The following is a 6,569-nucleotide window of genomic DNA, read 5'->3' as shown; positions in this document are numbered from 1 at the left end:
AAAACATGTTACAAAGGCCAACACTAGAAAGACAAGTTGATACCAAGTTATAAAGGGCTATTCTAAAGAGATTGCTATAGGAAAAGAGAGTTGCCAAGAATTATACTAGAAAATTCAAGATAAGAGTAGGTTTACTTTTTTTTTTTAATTCTACAGCAGCAACATTTATCCATCTCTTCATGCATTTATCTTCCCATAAATATTGGATGAGCACCTACTGGGTGATGGGCATATAATGGTGGATATAATAGACTTGACTTTGCACTTGTGGTATTTATAATCTAGTGGAAGACAAGAAAAACACACACACCAAGATGAAACAGAACAATTTTATCTCATTTGCAAGTTGAATATCATTTGGAGTCTCTTGTTAGTCTAATCATTAAAAATGTAGGAATAATATTTTCATTTTGAGGCCTTGAAATATTATGAGAGCATTTCTTAGTGAAATTCTTCCTGATAGAGACAAAGAGTTAAGCCTAGGGAGAGTCTGATGGTTATTATAAGAAACTTTTAGTTCTGGTCGTGGTGCCTGCTGATTGGTGCCTGGTGGGACAGGAGAAAGCTGATAGCTTAGAATCCTCTGGGGAAATGTATGACAGTCATCTGTTTCCTCCAGGCATTTCAGTTGTGGGTATTAAAGACCTTCATCATACAATTTCAGCCCACCCAATGCCTGGGTTAATGTAAACCAAATCCATACTATATTTAGAATTTCATACCCTATTTGTATGCATAGTATGTATTTTGTAATTTGGTTTTTTCACTATGCCAGATTGTTCTACATAGTACTTGTTTTCTAGTCCTGGTTCTATCTAGTTCCCTGCTAAGGTGAGACCTGTACCTTAAACTTCAGCCACATCTCTAAGACACTGACCACCAGCCAGTTCCTTGCCAGCTAATCCATGAGATGTAATATTTTCCCTACATAACCAGTTTGGCTGTGGGTCCACTTCAGCCTGGAAGAATTTTTTAAACTGAAACAATCCCAGCCAACTGTGAGTCCTCAACTCCACAGAGATTTTTTTCTTTCCATGTGCCTATCTCACAGGTTATAGCAGATCCTTTGGGTATGAATTCTATCCCTGTTTATGTATGCTACTTATTTGGATATTATAATGTGAACTCCTGACCACATCCGTGAGGACACACTTTTCTTGATTAGTGATCTTTGCACTCATTTCCTTAGTTTAACCCTTGGTTGGAAATTGAATTTTGTAGAGGAATCTGAACAAAGACGAAGATAAGGATTTGTATTTAGGAAACTAGTATGTAAGGCAATTTTTGAACTTTATATTAACTTTTGAGCCTTATGAAAAATCTGGAGAAAATGATTAACATTGCTTAAGCATCTTTGCACTCATTTCCTATATAATTGGCTTGCATTACTCTTTTATTTTACCTTAGAATTTTTTGAAAGGCAGATAAATGTAAAAGAATAAAATCATCATAGGCATTTGAAGCAACTTTGGAAGGTCATCTATTGCTTTTTACTTTATCTTTAAATAGTGTATTATTGAAGCCATTTAAAAAATATATGGGGTTTTTTGAACCACTGCAAAGTCTGTTTGAATATCAAGTTTAGTAAGCTATTTTAAATCAGCTAACATGTGATGTTTTGACCATGATTCCTCTTTGAAATAACTGCACTTGGTTCATTACCAATGGATTTCAATTGGCACTGTTTAAAAATTCAATTTTATATAAGGATATATATAATTCATGGAGATTTAATTTTGAAGCTGTTATTTTCTCTGCTCAAGTCTCAAGGTTAAAGCTGCTGTTCCCAAGCAGTCTGATTCAATGAATATTGCTGTGTGTAGTGTATGGTACGCAGTAGACCAATAAAAACAATCTGATTGATCTATCTCGTTATGAACTTGATGGCTTCCAAAGCACTAGCTATAAAATAAGCTAACTGGAAAATCAAAGCTTTAGTGACCTCAGAGGACTCTTCATCACATAGTGCAGTTTAAATCATGTTACTTTAAATTTAGATATCACATGCACAACACATTTTATATAACAAACCACAGAAAACTTGTAAACAGCATTTTATTTTCACCTCTCCTGACTGGAACACTTGCACAAGTAAATAGCTTTCCAAGTACCAATCTCCTCTAAATGTTTAAACTTTAGTTTTGGCTGGATTTTCAGACTCTTGGGGCCTCCTTCCCAGTGACTCTACTCTTCCTTGAATGCTTCACTCCAAAGAGAACCACCAGACCTCTCTACATAGCTATCTCCCTAGTCAGTTTATTGAAATATAAAAATCATTACTTTATTTCCAAAATTCTAATTTAGCAAAATGAATGACAGATTTTTTTTTCCTATTTGCAACTGAACATCTAAGGCTAGTGGAACAAAGAAAACAGCTTACTCTGAAGAGATGCCTGTGTCTGTTTGGCTTCATTTCCCAGGAAAGGTAGTTATGATTGCAACAACCAAATATAGTGATTAAGTGCTTAGATAGTTGAGTCTATTCCATCCTAACAAACAAAATTGAAATTTGCATAATTGCTTATCATTTGATTTTTAATATGTCCTTTTTATTCTTCATAGGCCTCTAACCTCTACTACCCTCCTTCAATATCTGTTGTTTTTTACTTTATTTTTTTCTCATTGATTTTTTTTCTTTAAATCTTTATTGTTGAGAGTATTACAGATATCCTCCTTTTCCCCCCATTACCCCCTTCACCCGGTTTCCACCACGCCCCAGACCTGCACCACCCTATTGTTTGTGTCCACAGGTAAGGCATGTATGCCTATGTTCTTTGGTTAATCTACCCCTCTCCTGCCCCTTCCCGCTGAGATTTGTCAGTCTGTCCCATGTTTCCATGCTTCTGGTTCTATTTTATTCATTGGTTTATTTTTTTTCCATTAAATTTCTTGTTCATTTATTTTGATTTTTAGATTCAATTATTGATAGCTATATATTTATTGACATTTCATTGTGCATATTTATCTTTTTGTCTTCTTCTTAAAGAATACCCTTCAACATGTCATGTAATAATGGTTTGGTGGTGATGAACTCCTTTAGCTTTTTCTTTTTTTCTTTGTTTTTCAGATGATTTATTAATATATTTTAAGATTAACAACTTGATAATGTTATAGGCAATTAGACAGACATGAGCAGTTCAAGGACGATGAGCCAGGACGATGAGCAAGGGGAATACAGAAACTCACCAGGGCACAAAGCCCCAGATGCCTCGCAAAATTGAGAAAACAAGAACCTCACCCCCAGGGAAACCTATCCTCCCAAGCATATTACTGGTCATGCTATTTGGACCCCCTGACTTTTCATATCGCTAGTCATGCAGTTTAGACCCCCTGACCTTTTCCTCCCTAAAGTTAATATCTAGGCCTCAGTTGTATTTCAGCTCCAGCCAGAAAAGCAGGAAAACCAGACAAGTGATGCCATGGTTACCTCAGGAACAGCTACATTGATTAATAACCCCCTGCCTTGGCACTGACCAATCAGTGGAGACCACGTCCCTGAAAGAGCAAACCTGATAAACTGTTGAATATTCTATTGAGACCCTCCCCTGGGCCCTCCCCTAAGATTTCTACTTGCAAGAGAGATAAATACACTCAAGATGAAGAACCCAGGGCTCTCCCCCATGGGAGCACACTGATGCCATTCCCTTCCCCCTTCTTTATTCTAAGGGACCTCATGAAAATTGCAACCAGGGAAGCAGCAGACAGTAGCTAACCCCCTGAACCTCTCTCCAAGACCCCCTTTTCTCTGACTTCTCAGTGAGCCAAAGCAGCCTAGCTTAGGCTCTCTTATTTTCTTCAGCTTTTTCTTATCTGTGAAGCTCTTTATCTGACCTTCCATTCTAAATGATAGTTTTGCTGGGTAGGGTAATATTGGTTGTAAGTCCTTGCTATTCATCACTTTGAATATTTCTTACCACTACTTTCTGGCCTGCAAAGTTTCTGTTGAGAAATCAGCTGACAGTCTTATGGGTGCTCCCTTGTAAGTAACTAACTGCTTTTCTCTTGCTGCTTTTAAGGTTCACTCTTTGTCTTTAACCTTTGACATTTTAATTATGATGTTATTTGGTGTGGGCCTCTTTGGATTCCTCTTGTTTGGGACTCTGCACTTCCTGGACTTATAAGTCTATTTCTTTCACTAGGTAGGGGAAGCTTTCTGTCATTATTTCTTCAAATAGGTTTTCAATATCTTGCTCTCTCTCTTCTCCTTCTAGTACCACCATAATTGGAATGTTGGTATGCTTGAAGTTGTCCCAGAGCTCCTTATACTATCTTCATATTTTTGGATTCTTTTTCTTTCTGCTCTTCTGATTGGGTGTTTTTTACTTCCTCATATCCCAAATTGTTGATTTGATTCTTGGAATCCTCTACTGTTTGAATCCCTGTAAATTATTCTTCATTTCATTAGTGTATGGTTAGTTTCTGACTGGTCCTTTTTCATGTCTTTGAAATTCTCACTAAGATCCTTGAAAGTCTCACGAAGTCTCTTGAAGCTCTCATTGAGTCCCTTGAAGCTCTCATTCAGATACTTGAGCAACCTTATAACCATTGTTTTGAACTCTATCCAGTAGTTTGCTTCCTTCCATTTCATTTAGTTCTCTTTCTGGAGATTTCTTCTGTTCTTTCATTTGTGACATGTTTCTGTGTCTCCACATTTTGACTGCTTCCCTGTATTTATTTCTATGTATTAGGTAGAGCTGCTATGTCTCCTGGAATTTGTAGAGTGCCCTTGTGTAGTAGGTGTAATTCAGCCCCAATACCCACTGTTTTTCATAGCCCAAGGTTATGGAACTTCTCTTCCCACCTCTGGAACCCTGGGCTAGGGGTCTGGTGTGGGTCTGGAATCTCTTACTTCTCTGAGAAGACCTCTCCAGTAGATATCTCTCCCAATTAAAAAAAAAAGGCCACAACTGGGTGTCAGACCAGTCAGTTCTGCATCTCTGGCCCTTCTACCAGTCTCCATGTGCTTTTTTCTTTACTTCTCTAGTTGTAGGACTTCCATTCAGCCAGATTTCAGGCAGTTCTGAATGATGGTGGCTCTGTATTTTCATTGTAATTTTGATGTGTTTGTGGGAGGCGGCAAGCCCCAGCATTTACCTGTGCCACCATCCTGGTTCTCCAATATCTGGTGTCTTAAATGTAGCCTCTAGATATCTAAGAATTGTCTTTGCCTATATATCACCAACTGGGTAGATTCCCTATGCTTACTGACTGTCTCATTATTTTTTTTATTTCCAAAATATTTCTATATGTACCCCATTTTTAAGGACCACCTCATCTACTAGGAAACCATGAAATTGATGCTGGTTGCATTTATTCATTAATTTATTAAAAGTGATATATTATGAATTTATCAAGATAGAGGCATAGAGATATAGAAATTAAAGACACATTTCTTTTTTTTAAGGAATTCTTCAAGGGGAATATAAACAAGGAAACATGATGATACAGAGGGGATTGGTTACTATAACAGAGGAAGGCATAGATTGATAACAGACACCAGCATTATTGGGAGATCTCCTGCAGGTAGACAAAATAGACTCTGACAGTGTTGTAGGACAAATAAGCTCTAACTGGGGCCAGAGAGGAAAAGAGATATCTCAGTCAGAGGGACCTCATGAAAATAGCACGGAAGATGAGTGCATGATATCAGCAAAGAATCTGCAAAATGTTTAATATGATGTGAGAGTACAGGACACATGTTTGATAAATGAAGGCTGGGAAGTTTTCAAAGGGCAAACTATGCAGAGACTTGTATGTTGTACTAAGTTTGGATTTACTCTGGAGTCAGATTAAGTTTAAATCCTAGCTCTGTAATTTGCTGGCTATATACCTTGGGGCAAGGTGCTCAAGCTCTCTGTGCCTCAGTTGTCTCATCTGTAAAGTGGAAGTAATAATAGAACCTTCCTCTTATAGTCAATGTGATAAATGAGTTAATATATGTATAGCTCTTATATCAGAAATGGTCCTATAGCAATCACTCAATAAATTATCATCAACAATATAACAATTATTGCTATTGCTATTATTCATTTTGGAAATGGAGACAAATTGAAGGGAAACTACCTTATTCATTTATGTCTAAGCATGAATCCCTTTTGATCAAGTGTATTTTTTAAAGTTCATTCCAGCAGCAGCAGGCAAAATGGAATGTGTGTGGTAGAGCTGAAACCAGGAACAGGGAAATCAGGAGTGTTTGCAGTGAGAGATGATGCAAAGGGAGTCTAAACCAATGGTATAACATATTGTACAGGGAGATGAAAGAGATGAATAAAATATTTTAATGAGAAAATTTTATATAATATGGTTATTAATTAAGTATACAGAGTAACCAAGGTTTCTGACTGGATGGCAGTATCACTCACTAAATCAGGGAATGTAGGAGGGAGAGCTGGTCTGAAGGATCTGAAGGAGAGGTTGATTAGCTGAGTGTATGTAGGTGTATAGTGGCTGTCAGACAATGGGTTTGGAGCTCACAAGAGATCCTAGAGATTCATCAGTAAATACGTGTTAGATGAAATCATGAGAGTGGATTATCCAAGGAGTATGTGTACTGCAGGAAGAGTTGAGAG

Source organism: Myotis lucifugus, unplaced genomic scaffold (genome assembly GCF_000147115.1).
Source record: "Myotis lucifugus unplaced genomic scaffold, Myoluc2.0 scaffold_286, whole genome shotgun sequence".
Taxonomy (NCBI): Eukaryota; Metazoa; Chordata; class Mammalia; order Chiroptera; family Vespertilionidae; genus Myotis; species Myotis lucifugus.
This window is presented reverse-complemented; position numbering follows the sequence as displayed.